This window comes from Tenrec ecaudatus, chromosome 18, assembly GCF_050624435.1.
Source record: "Tenrec ecaudatus isolate mTenEca1 chromosome 18, mTenEca1.hap1, whole genome shotgun sequence".
NCBI lineage: Eukaryota > Metazoa > Chordata > Mammalia > Afrosoricida > Tenrecidae > Tenrec > Tenrec ecaudatus.
In genome coordinates this window covers 29,562,640-29,585,279 of record NC_134547.1, presented here as the reverse complement: position 1 = coordinate 29,585,279, position 22,640 = coordinate 29,562,640, and the positions used below count along the sequence as shown (strand labels likewise).

Below are 22,640 nucleotides of genomic sequence, written 5' to 3'. Positions count from 1 at the left end.
CTGGTTTGGGGAACATATTGCCAGGCCTTTCTTCCAAGGCGCCTCGGAGGGGATTCACATCTCCAGCCTCTGGGTTAGCAGTCTAGCACAGGCATCATTTGCACCACTCAGACACCGCCTCACGATTTATTGTTGTTGGTCGGAGTTATCAAGGCCAGGCCAGCTCTCAAGGACCCTGGGTTCGACAGAACAAAACGCCGCCCGGTCCTGTGCCGTCCTCACAGGTGTTGTTACTTCGGGTTGCTTGCTGCAGTCACTGTGCCTATCATCAAAGCATCGGGTTAGGTGTGGTCGGCAGGAACAGTTCAAGGGAAGGTTGTGCTGATCGGGAGGGTTATGGTGTCAGGTGGTACCATTATTGGTGTTGAAGTCTTGCCAATTGGTTATCTGCCAGACTACTTTATTATAAAGTTTTCTTCTCGGTTTTTAAGTGATAAGTCATCTGTGAGGATCACACTTTGAGAAAGCATGAATATCCTACTTCAACAATGGGAAATTTTATTGCAAAAAGCGATTTTCCAGTTTTCCCATTCCTTCTATATTTATTAATGGGCTTTATGTTTTTATGGGAGTGTGAAGGACAGCATCACTGTGGGACAATCCTCCCCCCCACCCCCATGTGCTATAATACATTGCTCTCATCATTCTTTGTGCCCAGATTGGCCCAGTGGCAATGCCTCTTGTGTCCCGGCGACCTATTTTCACCAGTCTCAGAACACGTCCTCACATTTTAACACAGAGGTCCAGGCTCCCTGCCTATACACCCGGTGGTAGCTAACGCACTCCTCCGTCTCTTTCTCCCTTCACGGGGTATTAAAGTCTTGACAGAACATTGAAAGCTCTAAAACGAGACACCATGGCCCTAAATGTTCTATTTACAGGGATATAACACCGCCGTGTCTTTCTCAGTGCATCCCGCAATCTAAAAGGGTCATATATAAAATGTTGGTTTCTTTTTTGTTAGTTCAAGGACTGTTTGTTGGCCTTTAGGAGTGTTTTCCGGTCGAGTGTGATGGGGCGCCAAGCTCTGGCCCCAATGTCTATTTTTGGTATTCCCTGGGGACTTTGTTGCTCTGTTCCCCTTGTTCTGTTGCACGCCCTTAGTGTTTTGCCTCGGTGTGTTGGTATCAGATCGGGCGCAATTCCCACACTGCATCTCCAGTAGGAATATGGGTCAGTGAAGGATGTCGTGTCGCATAGTGGGGCCAGTCCATATGGTCTTCTCTGTGGATTGGCTGCTCTAAGTGGGAATATCGTCCTCAAGGCTTGGTGGGCCAGGATGTGCTCCATCTCTCTTCCTCCCCCTTCATTTGCTCCCGTGTGCTCTGATCAGACATGTCCCTCTCCCTGAGCTGTAGCTTCAGTGTTGTCCTCTGAGATAAATTCTTCTGGGGGGAGGGGCAGGTGTCCACGTAGTTGGGATTGCGGCCGGCCCCTCATAAAATGTTTTAAGGATAATCTATTCTCTATACGTACCTGGCAGGGGAGATACCATGATCACGAAGGTGGTTTTCCCAGGGCGAGGCTTATCCATTGCACTCCAGATGTGCTGACCCCTATGATTTCCCCAAATGTGGGAACTCGACTGCATGATTTGTGGTAGTGGGGGACTGCGTTTGCACTCTCCCTTGGAAAAAGAAAAAGAATAAGCTATTCTCCCCTCACCTCTCCTGGCTGCAGCGTGGGGGATCCCTGCAGGAAGCCAGGACCATGCGGCCACACGAGAGATGGCCCTCGACTCTCACAACCCTGCCGGCTTCAACTGCAAAGATGAAGCCGGATTTAGAAGTTTTATTGTTTGGCTCGAAGACCAGAAATTCAGACAGTATAAGATTGAAGACAGAGGGAACTTAAGAAACACCCACAGCAACGATTGGCCCAAGTTCTTTGAAAAGTATCTCAAAGATGTTAACTGTCCTTTCGAAATTCAAGATCGACAAGAAGCAATTGACTGGCTTCTTGGCTTAGCCAGAAGTTAGACTCGAATATGAAGATAATGCTGAAAATGCTGAAAAACACAAGGGCACGGTACCTGACAATGCCAAAAGTGATGTTACCGCTAAAAATGTAGAGCCACTGATCAACTTGACTATAAATAACCCTGACTTCAAGGCTGGTGTAATGACTTTGGCTAACCACCTTCGGATTCAGCGCCATGAGAAGCACCTGACACAGGATGCGGTCGCTCAAGCTCATGGAACAGAAGAGGGCGTGCCTGTTGCCTTAGATGAGCAGTCTTGGTTGTGACCCAGGAGATACAGCTCTAATGAAGTTGCTCTGATTCTTCAATTGTTGCATCCAGAAGAACCCAGAGAGCTCCAGACAAAAGTCAGTGGCACCAGAGTCGCTGCTCAGTGGATTGTTTTGGATCCAAAGACAGATCACAGAATGGCAAAGGGGGAAGATGAACATTTCAGGATTTGGGGTTCTCACCTACTTAGTACACTTGGGAACACTTCTGGCACCTGTTTGGAAATCAAATGTCACATTTTTGAAGGAAGAATACCAGAAAATAGACTATGTTCTCGATATTTCCCATCATTGCTTTTTTTTCTCTTTAATAAAGTTTGGGCAAGTGGGGAAAAAATAATCTATTAAATAAGGGAGTCGCAGGTAAGTTTTCCACTCAGAATTTTTTTCTGCTGGGGGAGAAGTGATGGAGTTTTACTCAGTAGTCATGATGTCAAGTTTAAGTGTCTTTATCTAACTGTGAGGAGCCCTGGCGGCCTAATGAGTTATGTGTTGGGCTGCTAGTCACAAGATGAGCAGTTCGAAGCCATCAGCTGTTCCTCAGGAGCAAGAGGAGGCCTCTGCTCCCGTAATGATGTACGGCCCAGGAAACCCAAAGGGGACATTCTGCTCCTTCCTGGAGGATCTCTCTGAGTCCGAATCGACTCCATGGCAATGGCTAGGTCTAACTGCAAAGAAGACGAAGCCCCTCGGAAAGAAGGACTGGCACAGTGGCTGCAACAATGGGCTCACACACAGTGATGGTGGAGAGGATGGCGCGGGCCTGGGCAGGGTTTCGTTCCCTTGTGCATCGGGTCATAAGGTTGGAACTGACTTGACAGCACCTAACAGCAGTGTGTCTAGTTGGTACTTATGACTATAGGAAAAAATTATTTTGTACACTGTAATTACATGCTTTGAATATGTAATTAAGAAATGCAAAACTTGGTGTCTTTGATCTGAATTTCCATTACTAATGCCTTTTAGTTCACATAACTCAGGGATTTCTTTGCAGGACCACCTTTTTCTAATTAGTGATCAAGATGAACACAATAGTTCAAGATGTTCCCCAAGTTTGGACCCCTCTAAATAATGCCTTTTATCCTATAGCATGATTATACTTGGCCCTAAAGATTGAACTGGCCATGACCTTGCCCATAGAAAGATACCACCCAGGGGGCCAGCCCTTGCATTCCTAAGTGGCCTAAGATCTGTGTCACCCTGATAGGCAAAAGTATAATTTACCCATCAACTACCAAGCATCTGCAGACGACACCGCACCCAATAAATGACCCCTTTTCGCAACCAGAGCTGGTCTATAACTTGTTATTGTTCTCTCTTTGAGGAAAGCGCACTCATCACATCCAGAGGTACCGGGGCACCTGTTCCTGTCCTGCTCCTGCCCCACCTCGGTTCACTCATGCTGAGAAATACAGTGGCCAGGAAACTGTACCACAGCCATGACTTTTAAGGACACTGGGAAGACACCAGGGAACCAGAGATGGCCATTCAGCACATTAGGATTATTCTAGTCAGGCAAACGTAAAATCCCTGGAGAAGCTAGTGCTGACTTGATGTGTTTATTGTTGTCAGGTGCTGTTGAGTTGGTTCCCAACTCACTGCCACCCTGTGAACAACACAATGGAACATTGTCTGGTCCTGCACCATCTAGAGGTGGAAAAGAGAAGTTCAAGTGAAGGGACAGTTTGGATGTGTTTTAAGGCTCTAGGAACCACTTAGCATAAAGCTCCTTGTGGTGAAGCTCTAAGACCTGCAATGGTTTCTAGAGGCGAATTCACAAACAACTCACTCACTTGTGCAGCGTTTCTGAGATCAGTAAGCACTTTTCCTCCTGGAGCCAGGTGTCAAATTTGAAGCATCGTTGCAGTGACATATAAAACAACTACCCATTGCTTCTCAGATGCTAAACAAGTAAGTAAGTCATGGAGCGTGTGCCCTGTACAAGCCAAACTCAGGCCAGCGGCTCACTTTTCTGTTCATGATGAATGTCACATTTATGAGATGGTATCAGAAGCCATGTCACAATCTTTCTGTATGTCACACCCTTAACGACAGTCACAGCAGCAACAAGAGTGTTGTTTCAAAGAATGTCACAGAAGTCTTGAAGACAAGGCGATGCACAACTTTGTTGGTGGATGGACGTACACTACAGACTTAGAGAGACACGGGTAACTTGGCAATGCATGAAGGAAAACATAGGGAGTAGCAAAACCATAACCCAAAGTGGCTCAACCAAACTGGGGACATTCGGGTTCACTGGCAAGCCTGGAACTCACCTGACTTAAACGGCTAGTATTTACATTCTCCAGGAACTTCCCTTTCCACTCACGCCAAAAGAAACCCCTCCTGAATTCCAAGCAGCTCTGTGAGCCCACGACTGCCCCAGCCTAAGAGCCCCGCTCTAACAGCTCTCATCCGGACACTCTTGGTGCTTAATTGTTACTACTTCTGCTCCTTCCCACATGTTTTGCCTTTTGTATTTCCAAGTGCATAGTGTAGGTCTATCCACTGATAAAGATGCACCTCCTCTTGTCCAATACGTCTATGATATTCCTTAAAAATAAACGACTGTTGCTTCTGTTGCCATTGTTGTTAAGGGTATGAAATACAATAGGACTGTGTTCGAGATAGTTTTCCTGTACCTCCTACCTACTCCAGAGGTTTTCACTCCTGAGGTCAACTGTATTTACTATAGCAACCCTCATTTATTTCAACTCTTCCTCATCCACTTAATTTAATGTCTCCTGTGGGGTGAAGAAGTAACTTTAGCCAAAGAATTTGATCTTTGTCCCATAGTTCCTGGGAGGTGATGTCTAAACTCTTGGAATTTCCCAAGCGATTGAAGCCCCCTTGTTTTCCATGAAGGGCTCTAGACCCACCAGAGAGATCTACCACGAACCCAAGTTATCAGCCAGACCTCCTGGAAGGAGGGTGACACAAGAGGCTGAGCTCAGCCACGTGACAAACGACTCAGTCAAGGGTACCTACATAATAAAAACTGCAATAAAAACTGCGACTGTTGACGCTCAGAAGGTAATAGACACTGATGCGCCCAAGAGCAAGGCGTCCCTGAGGACACAAGACGCGTCTCATTGCGTCTTGCTGAGATCTCACCTTATGTATATCTTCTTGATGCTGGTCTTGATTTTTATACTAAAATCATCATCCTAAGTACCACACTTTCCTATTTTTTTTTTTAGGTAAATCACTTAATTGGGGGCTCTTATAGCTCTTGTGCAACTCTCAATTCTGACTGTCACAAGAATCCTGTAGGAAAATGCCACTATACCTTAGCAAGGCAAAGAAATAAAAATGGGAAATGTGGAGATAGTACATTTGAAAAACATAAACTAATGCTTATATAGGTTATGAATATGGTGTAGGACCAAGCAGTGTGTCATTGCATTGAATACAGAGTTGCTATGTATCAGAGTTGACTCAGCATCACATAACACAACATATCAATGTCCGTACCTTTTAAACAGGAAAAAACTGATACTCTTTTCAAATGTCTGTATATTCATATACTTTGCTACAAAGAAATCCTAAACTAATCCCTCCTCAAAAATAAATAAAGACTCTTACCACCATGGGGAGAAATGTAATAGCAAAGTGGACAATCCAACAATAACAAAATGTAATAAATTATTAACAGAAAGTCACTCTTCTGACCAAGAATCAACAAAAGTTGATTGAAAAAACAAAAACATGATTACAAGAGCAATTCATGTGAAAATTTGTCACATAGGAACAAAGCTGGACCAGAACAAAATACTTATAGCTATTTCGACTGGAAAAACAAAGCCATAATATCTTATAGCTCCTTTCATGAAGAGGTGGGATTTTTTCCTCAGCCCTCCGGGCTTGCTGTGTCAGATAGAACACGTGGGAGCGGTGCCGTGTGAGTCCAGAGTCCAGCAGCTTTGGTTTGCGCTTCCTTAGCATGAAGCCCCAACACAATCACGTGAAGAAGCTAGTGTAGCCAATGAGGATGAGAAGCCACATGGCGGGACTTAGAGGCAACATGAGTAATCCCCTGACATGAGTAAACACTTCCAGGCCAACTGACCCACCTGCTGAATGCAGCTCCATGAATGATCTCAAGTGACCCCTACAAAGGAACGAGCAAGTCAACCCAAAGAATCATAAGCATAATACATTGATGAGAGTTTAAGCTGTAAATTTGGGGGTAGGTTGAACAATGAATAGCTTGGGGTAGTAAAAAATAAGAAACAGTACTAGAGGTACCCCTACCAAAAGAAACACATTTTCCCCACTGTGTGAACATTGAGCAACTCACTCTGAGTTAGTCCACCCAGTGGCATCACCTGGGAAGGTTCTCTGGTCACAGTGAATTTTTTCATGAAAGCAGTTTCACTAGAACCTCATCTTTTGTGATGATCTATTTAAGAGAGCAGTGTGCAGCTGTGTAATTTTTTTCCTGCTCAGGAAAAATGCTTCAGAAACTGTCGTGATGTTGAACATAGCTTCCAAGGACAGTGCTATGGGAAAAATTCAAGTTTATAAATGATCTCCTCATTCCAAAAAAGGTGAAATGTCAATTGGTGACAAACCTTGTACTGGACATCTGCCAGCAGATGAAAATGTCAACAAAATCATGCACTTGTGCTAGAAGACTGACGGACCATTGAAGAGGTGGAGAAGTTATCTGGACTATCTTGGAGCTCAGTTCAGCAAATTTTAACAGAAGATTTGGGAATGAGAAGGGTCATTGCAAAATGCGTGCCTCAGGTTCTGAGTGGCCAGCAAAAAGAGCCTCGAGTGGAAGCATGCCATGCTTTGTAAGAGCAGCTCAGAAGTGACCGAGGCTTTTTTTCCAAGGTCATCACTGGTGACAAGACATGGTGCTATTCTTACGACCCCAAAAAGCAAACATCAATCAAGTCAGTGGAAGACACCATCATTGCCTCGCCCAAAAGTAGCTTGTCAAGTGCAATCAATGATCAAGACGATGCTCATTTGGTTTTTTGGGTGTGTTTTTTTATGGGAGGGGGATAGTGCATTTGGAGTTAATTCCACCAGGCCAGACTGTTAATCAAGCTTTCTATTTAGAGGTTCTGAAAAGATTGTGTAACAGTGTGTGACAAAAAAAGGCCTGATTTGTGGCAGATGGAGGACTGGTTGTTCCATGACAACGATGCACCTGCTCACGCAGTCATCTCAGTTCACCAGTTTTTGACAAAAAACAGCATGCCTCTCTTGCCTCATGCACCTTACTCACCTGAACCTTCCTCTGTGCAACTTCTTTTTGTTTCTATGAATGCAGAGGTACATAAAAGGACAGTGATTTGATGATTTAGAAGAGGTGAAGACAAAAACCAGGGAGGTGTTGTCAGTGTATTAGGCAGGGTCCTCTAGAGAAACAGAACCAGGAGACATGTGATCATATGTATATGTTTATACATATATATATATATATATATATACATAAACATATATAAGTTTAGGGAACTGATTACAAGGATCTATATGTGACCTCCTCCCTGGGGGATGGACAACAGAAATGGGGTGAAGGGAGATGTCGGACAGGGAAAGATATGACAAAATAATAATTTATAAATTATCAAGGGCTCATGAGGGAGAGGGAAGGGGAAAAAAAGAGGACCTGATGCCAAGGGCTTAAGTGGAGAGCAAATGCTTTGAAAATGATGAGGGCAATGAATGTACAGATGTGCTTTACACAATTGAAGTATATGTATGGATTGTGATAAGAGTTATATGAGCCCCTAATAAAACATTTAAAAATATATAAGTTTATACAGCGAGAAGAAATATAATGGTTCATTAGTCCACACAGCTGTAGGGAGTTCAACTCACTTTCGTGGAACAATTAATATATTGAAGGCCCTTCAACCTCACTCAGGCTGCTGGTCCAAGGTCAAGGAAGCAGAATGAGGAGTGTGCTCTCAGGTAAGACAGGCAAAGTCAGCCTGCAGGTAGCAAGCAGCAGGGTGGGCAGCAACAGTTAGTAGCACCCCTGGGAGCTTGGTGAGCAGGTCCTGATGGGATCTCAAACTCAAACAATGTACGTACCAGAAGAGCGGCGAATCTGGTCTGCAAGGAACCCAAGCTCTAGCAACATGACCCACGAATTGGCTTGGCCCATAGGTAGTGCAGCACATGGCAAAGAACTAGCTCAAGTAGCAGCATGCTAGTTTGATCACGAGGGAAGAAGAGAGAGGGGATGCAAGCCAAGGAAAGTATTTATCTTGGTAGTGCTCCAATCAATTAAACTTTGCCCATGTGTTCCTGTGGAGGGCTAGTTTGCACAACAAACCTAACTATCATAGCCTCCTTGCACAACAAACCTAACTATCACAGCCATGCAAACAGATGAAATTGAAAAATGTTTCCAAAATGGAATCATGGATCTGACAAATATATTAAGTGTAATGAAGAGTACTTGGAAGGTGATAAGGTTGTTTTGTAAAAAAATTTAAATACATAGCTTTGAAAAATATTCTGGTTTTGGCGGGTACCCCCTAGTATAACCATACAGTTAACAAACAATAGGTTTGTATTTCTTACTGATTATAACATTTTGAAGTAAATAAGCAAAGCCACTGTACTGGGCATCTGTTTGTTCCAGTTGCTCCAACGGAGGACAACCAGCAGTTTGGTGAGTTGACTCCACCCCAAGCTGTAGGCGGTGGGTGAGATTCTGGTGTAGGTCGGTCAGTGTAATGTTATCACTTGGAATGTGCTCATCTGAGGAGTAAGCCAAGGTGGGCCAATTAAAGTGAATACCAGCACTTTATAGTCTACATCTTGGCCCTCTGTGGGGGAGATCAAGATGGGGCAAGGAGACTGCGCGAGGTGCAGCCCTCTCATGCAGGGTAAGCCCGGTTTCCTCAGGTCTGGGCCTTATGCACACTGGGATTTGTTACGTTACACAGCTCAATATGCGTCAGCTACCGCTGAGTTGGATCGGCACAACGGGCTCAAACATACCATGACCATGTGCCCACAGAGCCTTGTACATAAGGTCTACCCGAGCTGGACCCTACTCAAAGGCAACGGCCAATTACTGATATTATTAATATTATTATTACCTGCAAAATCCCCTTGCTGGTTTTCCAGGTAACAGTGAGGAATTCTTGACTGGTATTCCTGACTAAAGAGGCGGACTCTGGGGACTGGGAAAGATTTACTTGATGTACCAATAGGTGAGCGTCATCACTCCATTTCTGCAAAACAACGATTTTAAGACACGTACTGATCGCTCTAAAACGCGGGCTTGCTGGCTGGTTAGTCGGCAGAGTTTTGCTTCTGAAAGTATGGTAGATAAATATGGTAATACGGGCTTCCGGGAACCCTGCCCGCAGACAGACCTGAGCCCCTGGAGGCCACCGAGAGCTTTGAGTCTGAGCTTCCCGGGGCTTCCCGGAGTCGAAGGGACGGTCGGGGATAGAGACACCCCGGAGGCAGCCCTGCCTCTGGGCAAACTCGGAAACAAGGAGGGCTGATGATGCCACAGGAGCCCCTGACAGGTTTCCGCGCGTTCGGGTCCCCAGCCTCTGCCGTCCGCCACGCGCGGCCGAGCGGTGGAACGCCAGTGGCTCCCTCGGAGCGGGACTCTGGTGACCGGGGCCCTGGTGGCTGGTTACTGGAAATGCCCTGACGTTCTCTGCAGCCTCGCCCCGCTGCAGCCAGGACCCCTGACTCCTCAAAGGCCCAGCCAGAGAACCCGCCCCCCCCCCCTCACCTCTTTCAGGCTTGCCAGGGTCCCGGGCAGTGGCCTGTAGGTTGCCCACCTCTGCTGGGTCAAGTTCTAGGTGAGGGCAGGCAATGCCTCTGCCCGAACAAATGAGAAGGCACCGGGAGGCTTGTGCTGAGGACGTCTGGTTCTCTTGGGAGGGCTATCCCGCTGCAGCCTTCTGGTTCCTAGGAGGACTCCCACGGAGCTTCTCCACTGGAGGTAGGGAGACAGTGAGGGTTGGGGGTACAGATAGGGGTGCCATGGAAAAGACCAGAGGCGACCACTCCCTCCCCACTCTCCTGGATAGACCATAGAGCGAGCCCACCTCCCCCTGAGAGCTCTGGAGGATGGGACAGCCAGGGGACCCACATAAGAGGCCACCACTGCCGGGTCAAACAGGTTTTCTGACCCCTGGACATAGCCAGTAAGTAAGCCCTCCACCTCATCCCCCTCAAACTTACGCATTTGGGCTTTAGAAATTTTAAAAATAGAAGCCTATTTATGTTCTAAGGCAGTGCTTTTTCAACCTTCCTAATGCCGCGGCCCTTTCATACAGGTCCTCATGCTGTGTGGTAGCCCTCAACCATAAAATTATTTTCATTGCTACTTCATCACTGTCATTTTGCTACTGTTATTAATCGGATGACCCTGTGAAACGGTCGTTCAACTCTCAAAAGGGGTCGCGACCCACAGGCTGAGAACCGCTGTTGGAGCCCTGCCGGTGCTGTGAGTCAAGCACTGGGCTGTACCCGAAAGGTCGATGGTCCCAGTCCACAAGAGTGTAAAGTAAACCAGGATATTACGCTGAGATTAAAATGGGTCAGAGGGGCAAGTGAACCTTATTTTTGAAGCACAAATCATATCAGCCCCCACCTGACAGCTGCCATCCTTGCTTTGGACCCCACTGGTGACATGCTTTCTGATTTCCCTGAGTTGAGCAAACAGTGTAAGTTACGGCGACTCGGCAGGTCACTCATGGGAGCTATGACCCTGCTCCTGCCTTCTTGCAGTAGGAAGTATGCATTGACCCCTGCACCTTTCAGCTCTTAGACCTCCTCACAATTTTGTCATGATTCTTGCAGTACGTTTTACATTGATTCTGTAAACTGAATAAATCAGTTGGCCTGTGAACCTTTGGTTCAGTCACCTCTGGGGCCACCTCCCTGATAGTCTAATAGGAAACTACCTTTACAGCAGGGTAAATTCCTCCCACTACAGGAGCAGTAGCTGAATCGAATTCCAATGCTGAAATTCCTCTCTCCAATGGCTTCCTTATGGAATTCTAAGAACAACAGCTCAACATCCTGCTCAAACAGCACTGGCCCCACGGAGTGTGGGAAACAACAGAGCTGCTGATGTGGCTGCTGGAAAGGGCTCCAGATGAGGGCTCTCTCTTGGGAACTTATCTGACAGCATTTTCAGGTGATGGGATGAGAAGACCATTTGACTGCTGAGTTTCAAGAACAACACTTTTACACACACACACACCAAAAAGAAGGGGGGGGGGGAGGAAGGACCCTTCTGCATTCAAGGAAGAGGGAGATGCAAAGGGAAGATTGCTGGAAAGTCAGCTCCTCATAATCAGTTTATCAAGCAAAAGTATTGATATCAGCAGAGCTGACTTACACACACGCACACACACAGAATTTACCACAATGCTTTGCAAACATTATTGCCATATTGTGCTCAGTGAAAATACACAAAGATAAATATTATCATCAGTTTTCCCATCTCTCATTTTAGAAGCTAGCAACATATAATTGGAAAATAAATTTAAATTAATATCATTTAAAATTTCGCCAAGTATGTATTCTAATGTACTGTAAATTAGAACACAAACCATGAAATACTTACGGATATATTTAATAAAATTTGGGTAAGTTATCTATGCTGAAAATTACAAAATGCTGAGAGAAATTAGACAGGCTGTAAATAAATGGAACAATCTCCCATGCTAATGGAGCCCTGGTGGCATAATCGCTGATGGCATAGTGGACTACAGACTGAGCTGCTGACCCTGAGATCAGTGGTTCGCACCCACCAGCTGCTCCACAGGAGAAAAGCGAGGCTGCTTGCTCCCATAAAGGTTTAAGGTCTTGGAAAGGACCTTAAAGGAGCAATTGGACTTTGTCTTAGCATTGAGTCCGTCCCTCCCCTTTGCAGCCCTCTGCCCAACAGAAGGAAGCACTGCCGGGCCCTGCGCCATCTCCACAATTGCTCCTATGCTTGAGCCCAGAAGCCCCGTAGGGTCACTCTACGTCTAAATTAGCTTGAGGGGAGTGAGTTTGAAATTTTGGCAATGGGTTGGAAGACTCATCATTTGCTAAGGTGCCCATTCTGTTTTGATTTGTTTATAGACTAAATGCAATCTAAATTCAGATCCCACCATGCTTCTGTGTAGAAATTTATAAGGCAATTTAAAAATTTATGTGGAAATTCAAATGATAGTCAAAAGAGTAGCCAACATCATTTTGAAAAGGAACAAAGTTGGACGACTTATAATCCTGATCTCCAGATGTACTAAAAGTTACAGTATTTCCATAAAAATAGCCCGTGTGTACGTCTGTCTACCAGCATCGCAAGCTAGGGATGAGACCCATGTCGTCACTGGCATCCGCCATGCTGTGGTTCTACCCTCATCTGTGATTGAACTAAATACACTGAAGACACTTACATAGTGTGGTAATGTGAAAGCCATTATTATATATTTATAGAAAGCAAACAGTAAACTATAACAACAAATTCTCAAAAGAAGAGCCTCTGACCCTTCCCTGAATTACCCATTCTTTTATCATTGAGAAGATGTGCAGTGGTTCCGGAGAGATACTAAATTCACATCATTGCATCTGGCTACAACTATACTGTTCACAGGACCTGTCCAGTTCCAGAAGATTCTGCTCTACCACTGAACCTTTCTGAGTCTTGTTTCTGGCAGAAGGAAGCCTAAATGGATCTTCTGAAGGTTGGCCACTGGGTCCTTTGAAGCCTTTGTTGCCAGCTCCCTCCACACTACCTGGGTCTCTTGCCAAGTGTGCCCTGCATGCAAGCCTACTCAGGACTCATTCATTGCTCTGCACAAGCAAGGGTTGCACCTTTCTTAGCTCCACTGGCAAGTCTTCTGCCAGGTGCTCAGCTCTCGCTTCATGGGCAGAGCAGGCTCCCCTCTGCTGTCTTTCACTGTCTTTAGCATCCACTCTTCTGGATGTAGGAGATTCTACCCATAGGTACCCACCCTAAGTCTCCTTGATAGTAATCTCTGTAGGAGAAGCCCTTTATAAGCCTAGCAGGATGGCACTGATTTGTGTAGTAAATCACTGATTTGTGTAGTAAAATGTCCATCACCTGCAAAATCTGTATGCACCTTATTTGCATCTTCCCCACAAATCATTTTGCTAGGTTTACCATGTTGTAGCTAGAAAGGCCATGTGGAAGCAATGTTTTATTGTTAGGCATTATCCATAACAACCATAGCTGCCTCAGCCTGCACCCGCCTTACAAGAGTAAGTATGTTTCAGCCTGATATTTCAAACACTGTGTCAATCAGTCTAATTGAAGGTCTTCCTCTTTTTGCCTAACATAATAGTAGAGATCAAGAAATAGAACTACACATACATGATTAATGAGTTTTTCTCAAGTGCATCTCAGTAATTCAGTGGTGGAAAGGAACCCTTTACAATAAGCAATGTTGGCACAACGGGGTATACGGAGACAATGAACTGCAACCCACTCAATACACAAAAGCTGACTTGAAATACCTTTAAGACCTAAAGTTAAAAGCTAAATTTGTCCATTTCTGAGGAAAAAATTGTGATCTTAGAATACATAAAAATTTCTTAGCCATGAAACCAAAAGCATCATAAAAGCAAACCTTGATTTGATAGGCGTATAACATGAAACAACAGATGCGTAATATAAATAGGAATACGGGAAAGAGTCAAACAGAAGTGCCACTCAGCTTCCTCTTCCTCCTGTAGAGTGGCTGGTGGGTCTGAACCAACTTGGTGGTTAGCAGGCCAATCCTTGCCCAAAGCGCCAAAATGGCACCACCAATCACTAACATCAGAGATGGAAAAGGGGCCATCACCACTGATTCTGCTGATATTAAAAGAGCAATAAAGAAATAATATGAACAACTTTGTCAACCAATCAAATAACTTAGAAGAAACGGGTCAGTTCCTTGGGGAAAAAATCCACTTAAGGAGAAACAGGCTATCTGAATAGGCATATATGTATTAAAGTCAACAATTGATAACATTACAAAATAAAAAGCAGTTGGCCCAGATGGCGAAGTCTACTAAAAAATATAAGGGGAAAAAATTCTCTACAATATTTTCCAAAACATATAAACAGGGAGACTACTTGGATTTGTTTATTTTTATTATAATTTGGATGGAAGTAAATTTAAAGAGCAAATTAGTTTTCCATTCAACAATTGGTACAGATTTTTTAAAATTAGTTACAATTCTCTCAATTATGCTTCCTCCCGAGTTTCATTATTTCCATTTGCCCTTTTTGCCCTTCTTGCTGTCTAAGACTTGTTTCTGGGCAAGTGTTACCTTGGTGGTCTCATATGGATGATACTTTTTAACTCATTTTATGAGGTAGCTTTACCTCATAAATTATTATTAAAATGTTCATATAAAACATATTTTCTATACAATATTAATATAATGTAAACTAACAGATACATTTTATATTAATTCTATTCCATAAGCAACTGAGAACTATTCCAGTTATATAAGAAAGGCTCAACATTCCAAATCAATTAATGCAGACCATCACATCAGCAGGCTACAGAAGAAAACACATGTGATCATAAATAGGTAACAGAAAATCATTTAACAGAATTCAACACCTATTCATGATATAACCTCTCGGCAAACAAAAGATAGAAGAACACTTCCTAGACTTGATTCAGAATACAGGTAAAACACCTACAGTTGCACTATAATTAATAGTGAGAAAATAGATGTCAGAAACAAAGCAAAGATGTCCCTTCTCACCACACATATTCAAGTTCATACTAAAAACTCTAGTTACCATTTTAAAACAATAAAATAAAATACATGATAATTGGAAAATAATAAATTACCTTTATTAGCACATTAAATTACATTTTTTCCATGTACAAAATCAAAATAATTGGCAAAAAAACTCCAGAAACAATAAGTGATTATGGCAAGATTATAAGATACAGGATTAATATACAAAAGCCAATTGCTTTCTTAGATGCCAGAAACCAGGAGTTAAGAGTTTGAAGGTAAAGACACAATATCGTTCATACTAGCACAAAAAGAAGGAAAAGAAATACTTAGGAATAAATCTAGCAAAATAAATCTAGCAAAATCTAGACATTTACCATAAGGGTGTTCAAAACAGATAAGAATAAATCAAAGATGTAAGTAATAGGAAAACTGACATCTTAAATTTTTTTAGTCTTCTTATCATTGAACATAGACTACTATTTCTCCAACTAGATTCAATGTAATACCAATCAAAACCTCAGCAAGTTATTTTGGGAATACTGACAAGCACTCTAAAGTTTATATAGAAAGGGAAAAAGCAACACTATACTGAATAAAAAGAGCGAAGCTAGAGGACTAAAACTATTTGACTACAAAACTTAGCAGAACACTACAATAATTGAAACAGTGTGATACTGCTGAAAGAACAGATACAGAAGGGGGTGTAGAAAGGGAGAATCCATCTTGGGGATCTATGTGTAACCTCCTCTCTGGGGGATGGGCAATGGGAAGGTGGGTGAGGGGAGACGCCGGGCAGGGTAAGATAAGATAAATAATTATTTATAAACTATTAAGGGACCAGGGGGAAGGGGGAGCGGGAGGGAGGAGGGGGGGAAAGGAAACCGAGCTGATTCCAGGAACCCAAGTGGAAGGCAAATTTTGAGAATGACGAGGGCAACGAATGTATAGGGGTGCTTTGCTCAATTGATGTATGTATGGATTGTGATAAGAGTTGTATGAGCCCCAATAAAAAGATTAATTAAAATAAAAATTAAAAAGAATAATTCACATAAAGGCACGAGTAAGATTGAGATTTCATCACTGATGCAATTACTGTGGATTTTGTAGTAATTTTTAATGCATTGAAAAGCCTATTTACAGGACCTGATGCTTAAGTGGAGAGCAAATACTTTGAAAATGATGAGGGCAAAGAATGTATGGATGTGCTTTATACAATTGATGGATTGTAGGGAGCTGCGTGTCTCCCCACCCTGGATTTTAGCCATGAATCTACTCTCGCCATACAAACTGCCCAGAGGTTTTTCTGTCCTTTGTTCCTTTCCCGCCAGAGGGTGGCTGCCCTGACCCTTGCTAGGATTGGTGATCTTTCACTAGCAGCTGCTATGCTCATTGGTCAATACATGTCTGCTGGCATTTCCCCCCAGGCTCACCAGGAATGCTTCATTAGCATACTTACCTGTTTGATCAGTTGCCCGCCATCCCTTCCTTGTTTGAAGATGCACGACTATTGGCTACCTCAGCTGTACCTTATTTTACATGTGACGTAATGGTGCCAGCCCCTCGCTGGCTATTTAAACCTCTGCTCTCAACTCAATAAATGAGGCTTGATCAGATTCCTTTTTTGCCTCCATTTCTCGCGCCCTTGCCCATCTTCATTCCCAGTCCCTCTTTCAGGTATCCACGTTCTTGATGTCCCGCGGGACGGGACAATGGATGTATATGTATGGATTGTGATAAGAGTTGTATGAGCTCCTAATAAAATGTTAAAAAAAATAAATACATTTTATGCAAAGGCAAAAAAATAAAAATAAAATAAAAAGCCTATTTACAAAAAAAAACCAGATACAGAGATAAACCGGACAAAATAGAATCCAGAAATAGTTCCTTGAAATGTAATCAACTGACCCCCAAGGGGGAAGAATAACAGAAGTGTGGGTGAAGGGACCACACCAGATGGTGTAGAATAGGAAAAAATATATATGTATGTATATATAATTGATTAAGGGTTTCCAAGAGTCGGGGGGAAGAAGGGAAAACAAAAAGAGCTGATATTAAAGGGCTCAAGTAGAAAGATGTTTTAAAAATGATGATGGAAACATATGTACAAGTTTGCTTGATATAACTGATTTATGGATTTTTAAAATATCTGTAAGAGTCCCTAATAAAATGCTTTTAATAAATAAATAAAATCAACTGATCTTTGACAAAAGAACAAAGGGAATTCAATGAAGAGCTAAACAGACACCTATCAAAGAAAACATACAGATTATGGAAATAAGCACATGAAAAGTGCTCAATATTAATTGTCATTAGGAAAATAGTAAATTAAAATAACAATGAGATACCACTACACACTACTCACCCACTCCCTGTCACTGTGTCAATTTCCATTCATAGTGACCATATGGAATAGGGTAGAACTGTCCCTGTGGGTTTCCAAGACTGTAACCGCTTGTGAGAGTACTCATTGGGCTGCCAACCGGAAAGTCAGCAGTTTGAAACCACCAGCCCCTCCATGGGAGAAAGCTTTCTATTCTTGTAAATAGTCATATAGTCTTGAAACCCCACAAGGGTAGTTCCCTGTCCTATACGGTCAATGTGCGTCAGAACTGACTCCATGGCGGTGAGGATTTGGGGGACATACTTATTGGAATAGTTAGACCCAAGACACTGACAACACCAAACACTGATGAGGATGTGGAGCAACAGGAACTCTCGTGCTTGGAAATGCAGAATGACACTGCCATGTGAGAACATAGTTTGGCAGTTACATAAAAAGCTAAATATACGCTTGCCAAATGATGTAGAAGTCATACTCCGAGATATTTTCCCAAATGAATTAAAAATCAATGACCACACACAAAAGAAACTGCATAGGAATGTCTATGATAGATTTACTCATAATTGCCCGAACTGGAAGCAACAAATATGCCTTTCAAAGAGTAAGTGGATAAGAAAACTGCAATACATCTATTCAGTGGAATATTATCTAATAACAAAAGGAAATGAGCTATCAAGGAGCTAATTGGGAAACTTAACTGAATATTACTTAGCAAAAGAAGCCAATCTAAAAGGATACACATTGCATGAATCCAAGTATGTGACATTCTAGAAAAAGTTAAGTCTATATTGTTAGGTGGCCATGAATCTGTTTCAACGTAGTGACCCAGAATTCAGTACAACAGAATGAAACACTGCCTGGTCCTGTCCCATCATCACAATTATTGTCTGACCCACTCACTGCTGCAACCACTATGCCAGTCTATCTTCTGAGGGCCTTCTGCTTCTATGCTGACTCTTGAGCGTTAGGGTGCGCCAGACCCAAGTCACGGTATTTCCAATCACCTCACATGCATGTGAACGTTGGACATTGTGGTAGTGACATAATCTTGTGTCAACTTGAGGATATTAAGAGAGAAGGGTGGGGTCTAGCCTATCAGGTCACAGCCTGATGGCTCCTTGTGGGCATGACCTAATCATGAGGATTCTGGGAACTTCCTCTCCTTTTCTCCTGGGGGGCGGACTACATTCTCTCTGCTTTACCTTCCTGTTGGCTAGCCATGTACAGTCATGCTGAGACCTGAGTGAGCCATGCGGTGGAAGCCAGTGCTAGCGCTGAGATGTTTCCACCGGCATTGGATCCAGAAGAGTTTTCACCCACTGGTCTGCGATCTTCCTGCATTCCGCATCACTGCACAAGCCGTTTGAGTCTGAAGAGTGATTTATGAACTAGTATCAGACTTATGGGCTCATATTGGACATATGGACTTGATCTGTACTGGGCCGGGAGGTTTTCTTAATATTCCATTACTCTGATAAAAAGCTTTGTCTTTCTGGTTTGCTCTGCTTTCAGCCAAGGACTATCTGGTATCATCAGTGATAGCCCTCATTCCACGTCTCCTTCTGAATCCAGCTTGAATTCCCAGAAGCTCCCTGTTAATGAAACACTTTAAAGAGGTCTGTGTAGCAAATATTGACCGATGCAGGAAGCATAAAAATAAGATGGGGGAAAACCACAGAGCCACTATCAAAATTAACTCACTGACATTCAGCTATTTCAAGAGGTAGTACATGGTCAAGTACAATGTTATTGAAAGAAGCCCAAGGCTCCAGGAATTGACAGAGTACCAATTGAAATGTTTCACCAAGCATGTATCCCTGGAGGCTCATCTATGCCAAGACATTTAGAAAACAGCTACTTGGCCAACCGACAAGAAGACACCAATATTTGTACCCATTCCAGAGAAAGGTGACCCTAAAGAATGCATAAATTATAGAACAATATCATTAATACCACATGCAAATAAAATTTTGCTGAAGATCATCCGACAACAGTTGTAGCAATTTGTTGACAGGGAACTGCCAGAGGTTAAAGCCAGAAGAGAGGATATGAAACACGGGATATCATTGCTGATGTCAGATGGAGGTTGGCTGAAAGCAGAGAATATTAGAAAGATGTTTACTTGTGTTTTATTTTCTATACAAAAGCCTTTAACTGAGCGGGTCATAACAAACTCTGGATAGCTTTGAGAATGGAAATTCCAGACCACTTCATTGTGCTCGTGCAGACCTGCCCGTGAATCAAGAGGTAGTTGTGTGAACAGAACAAGGGTATACTGCATGGTTTAAAAATCAGGAAAGGTGTGCATCGGGATTGTATCCTCTCAACATATTTATTGAATCTGTATTCGGAGCAACTAATTAGAGAAGCTGGATTATATGAAGAAGAATGTGCAGCATCAAGATTGGAGGAAGGTTTATTAACAACCTCTGCTGAAAGGACTTGAAGCATTTGCTGACAAAGATCAAGAATTACAGCCTTTATTTTGGATTTCAACTCAATTAAAGAAAATATAAATGTAAAAAAAAAGAAAAATCCTTATAACTTAACCAATTGGTAACATCATGATACATGGAGAGAAGTTTGAAGTTGTCTAAGGATTTAATTTTGCTTGAATCTATAGACAATGCTCATGGAAACAGCAGTAAAGAGATCAAACAATACATTGTTTTGAGTAAATCTACTGTACAAAACCTCTTCAAAGTGTTGTAACGCAAGGATGTTACTTGGAGGAGTAAGGTGTTCCTGACCTAAGCCCTGGCATTCTTAATTGCCTCCTATGCATGTGATAGACATTGAATAAGGAAGACCGTAGAAGAATCGATACATTTGAACTTTGATGCTGGCAAAGTACAATGAACTGCCAAAAGAACATACAAATCTATCTTGGACAAGTACAGCCAGAATGCTCCTGAAAGGATCAGATGAGGAGACCTGTCTCATGTACTTTAGACATGCTTTCAGGAGAGATTATGTGTTAGTCTGGGTTGATTACAGAAACAAATTCATAGACACTCATATGGGTGTAAGAGAGAACTCTCTATCAAAGAGCAATTGTACATTCAGAAAATATTCCAGATAATATGGGAAGATGGCATCCAGGTCGATTTGCCTGACTGGAGCTCCTGCCAGACCAGAAAATTAAGGGTAATGAGAGCGAGACTGGAAGGCCGAGTACTAAAATTAGCATCAGGTGCTAGGGTCTGGTCCAGATCCCTGCTTTTAAAATTTTCACTCACAAAGAGAACTGAGAATACACTGTGATGCTCTTGGTTCAGTGTGCTGGGCTTGCGGGCTCCACTGAACCCAGTCCCTCCTGGTGCCCTAGTCTGGCAGTGAGCGGTGATTGCCCAGGCTGCTGTCTAAAAGTGGTTGCGATCCCAGATTGGAGGAGAGCCTCTGAAAGTGGGTCACAGGACCCCACATCAGAGTTTCCCGCACTGTTGGCTGCCTTGCGCTCACAGTCTAGAGGTTGCAATGGGCAGCCATAGATTTGCAGCAATTGAAAAGATAACAGAAAATTTACCTGTGTCAGATTGCAATTTGGCAGAGCACAAACAGGCAGCCAATAGTGAGGGGAGAGGGCCAGGGGAAGTTTAGTTCCAGTTGGCTGAGAGAAAGAGAAAAAAAAACCAAAAACCTCTTTGACAAGCTAGGTCTCCTTCCCTGGGGGTCAGTGTAACAGCCCGGAAATCAGGGCACCCACAATCCCAATATAAAAAGGAGAAAAAATATTTCCTTGGTAAGAACTTCAAATCCTGACAAACCTGCAGAACAAGTCCTTTAGCATACATCAACACAACAAGGTAGCCAGAGCTAAGGAAAGCCCGAAGTTAGCTACAGACCACAGCCCAGAGGTTTCCAACAGAACAAAGAGCCTCTGGGACAAACATCAGCCTCAGAAAGTTCCACAGAGCATAAACAGCCCGTAGCCTGGAGTTAATTTAATTCAATTCCAGACGGCCAGGGGAAACACAACAAAACAAACTTATCTGAGCTACAGAGGCAACAGCCACCTCAGCACAAACAACGGCAACTCCGCAAGTCCTATGGGGGAGCTATTGTCTGCCCTCGGTGGACCTTCATGCCCCTGGGGAAATCCTGCCTGTCTCCTACAAGTCCTTCTCGTGGCTGGTGGATCCCTTGGCTGTCCTGGGGCCCTACACGTGGCTGAGGGAATTCCCCCACCCCTCCGGCTGCTGCAGTGTTGCACAAGGTCGTCTCCTCCACTCCACACTGCTGCAGGAACCTCTGCCTGACCTCCGCTGTGATCATGCCTACGAGGGTAATTCCGCCCAGCATCTGCGGGACCCTACACCAAAGCAGGCAGACCACCCCGCCACCTTGAGACAGGGTTGGAACCCCTCCAGCACCAGTCAGGCGATCAGGACTCAGATAGCTCCTTACTTTTTATTATTTTTCCTCTCTCTTTCTTCTCGCTTTCCCACCACAGTCAGTCTCAGCGGGCCCAGTTTTGTTTCTTTTCTCTCTCTCTTTTCTCCTTTTTCTTTATTTTTCTTCTCTCTCCCTTTCTTTCCTCTCACATGCCACTGCTGGTTTCCAGGCCACTACCCTCCACCCAGGGCAACTCTGCCCACCCAGCAAGGAGAACTCCAGCCTGGCCTCTGTGGCAGTGCTGCACACAGCTCGGTATGAGGCTCAGATATCTCTTTATTTAATTTTTTCTTATTTTTTTTCATCTTAGTTCCCTTTTCCTGCTTCTTCTATCTCCTCTCTTTCCTGCCACAGTCTCAGAAGGCTCAGTTTTCCTTCTTTGTTGTTTTCTTTTTCTTCCCTTTGCTTTTTTTGCATATTAATTTGTTTCTACTTTTATTCTTGTCTTTGTTTTCTCCTTTCCCTCTTTGTATCCTCTTCCCCCTCTTTTCCTTTCACATGCTACTACTGTCTCCAGGCCATTCCCCTCCACCTAGGGCAACCCTGAGTGCCAAGTTTGGGAAGCTCCCACCCACACTCATTGGCTTTACATGCAGCTGGGAAAATCATGCCCACCCTCCACTGTACCCCAAACACTGGGGGATGTCCCCTTCAAATGGCTGGGGAACTGCTGCCTACATCCCAAGGCCCTACAAGTGTCTGGGGGAACTCCTGCCCGCCATTTGTGGTGCTCCATGCTGCTGCATGAACATCCATCCAACCTCCACAGCGATCTCTCTGACTAAAGTAATGCCACCTCCCATCCACGGTGCTCTTCACCAAGGAGGGTACACCCACCCACCCTCTTTGGCACCCCTGTTGCAGAGGGAACCACCACCACACCATCCAAGGTACTCCAATCCCCATGGGCCACACCACCATGGCTTCCTGGGAGATCAGCCAGTGAAGT

At 43.8% G+C, this 22,640-nt stretch overlaps 1 non-coding gene and 1 pseudogene across 1 annotated transcript; both read left to right on the top strand.

Moving 5' to 3' along the window:
- The first annotated feature begins 1,468 nt into the window (after nucleotides 1–1,468).
- Nucleotides 1,469–1,631, top strand: LOC142432921 (U1 spliceosomal RNA). Its single transcript, XR_012781007.1, has one exon. It is a non-coding gene; the product is annotated as a U1 spliceosomal RNA (small nuclear RNA).
- Nucleotides 1,632–1,727: 96 nt separating this feature from the next.
- Nucleotides 1,728–8,406, top strand: LOC142431685 (RNA transcription, translation and transport factor protein pseudogene; annotated as a pseudogene).
- Nucleotides 8,407–22,640: the final 14,234 nt, after the last annotated feature.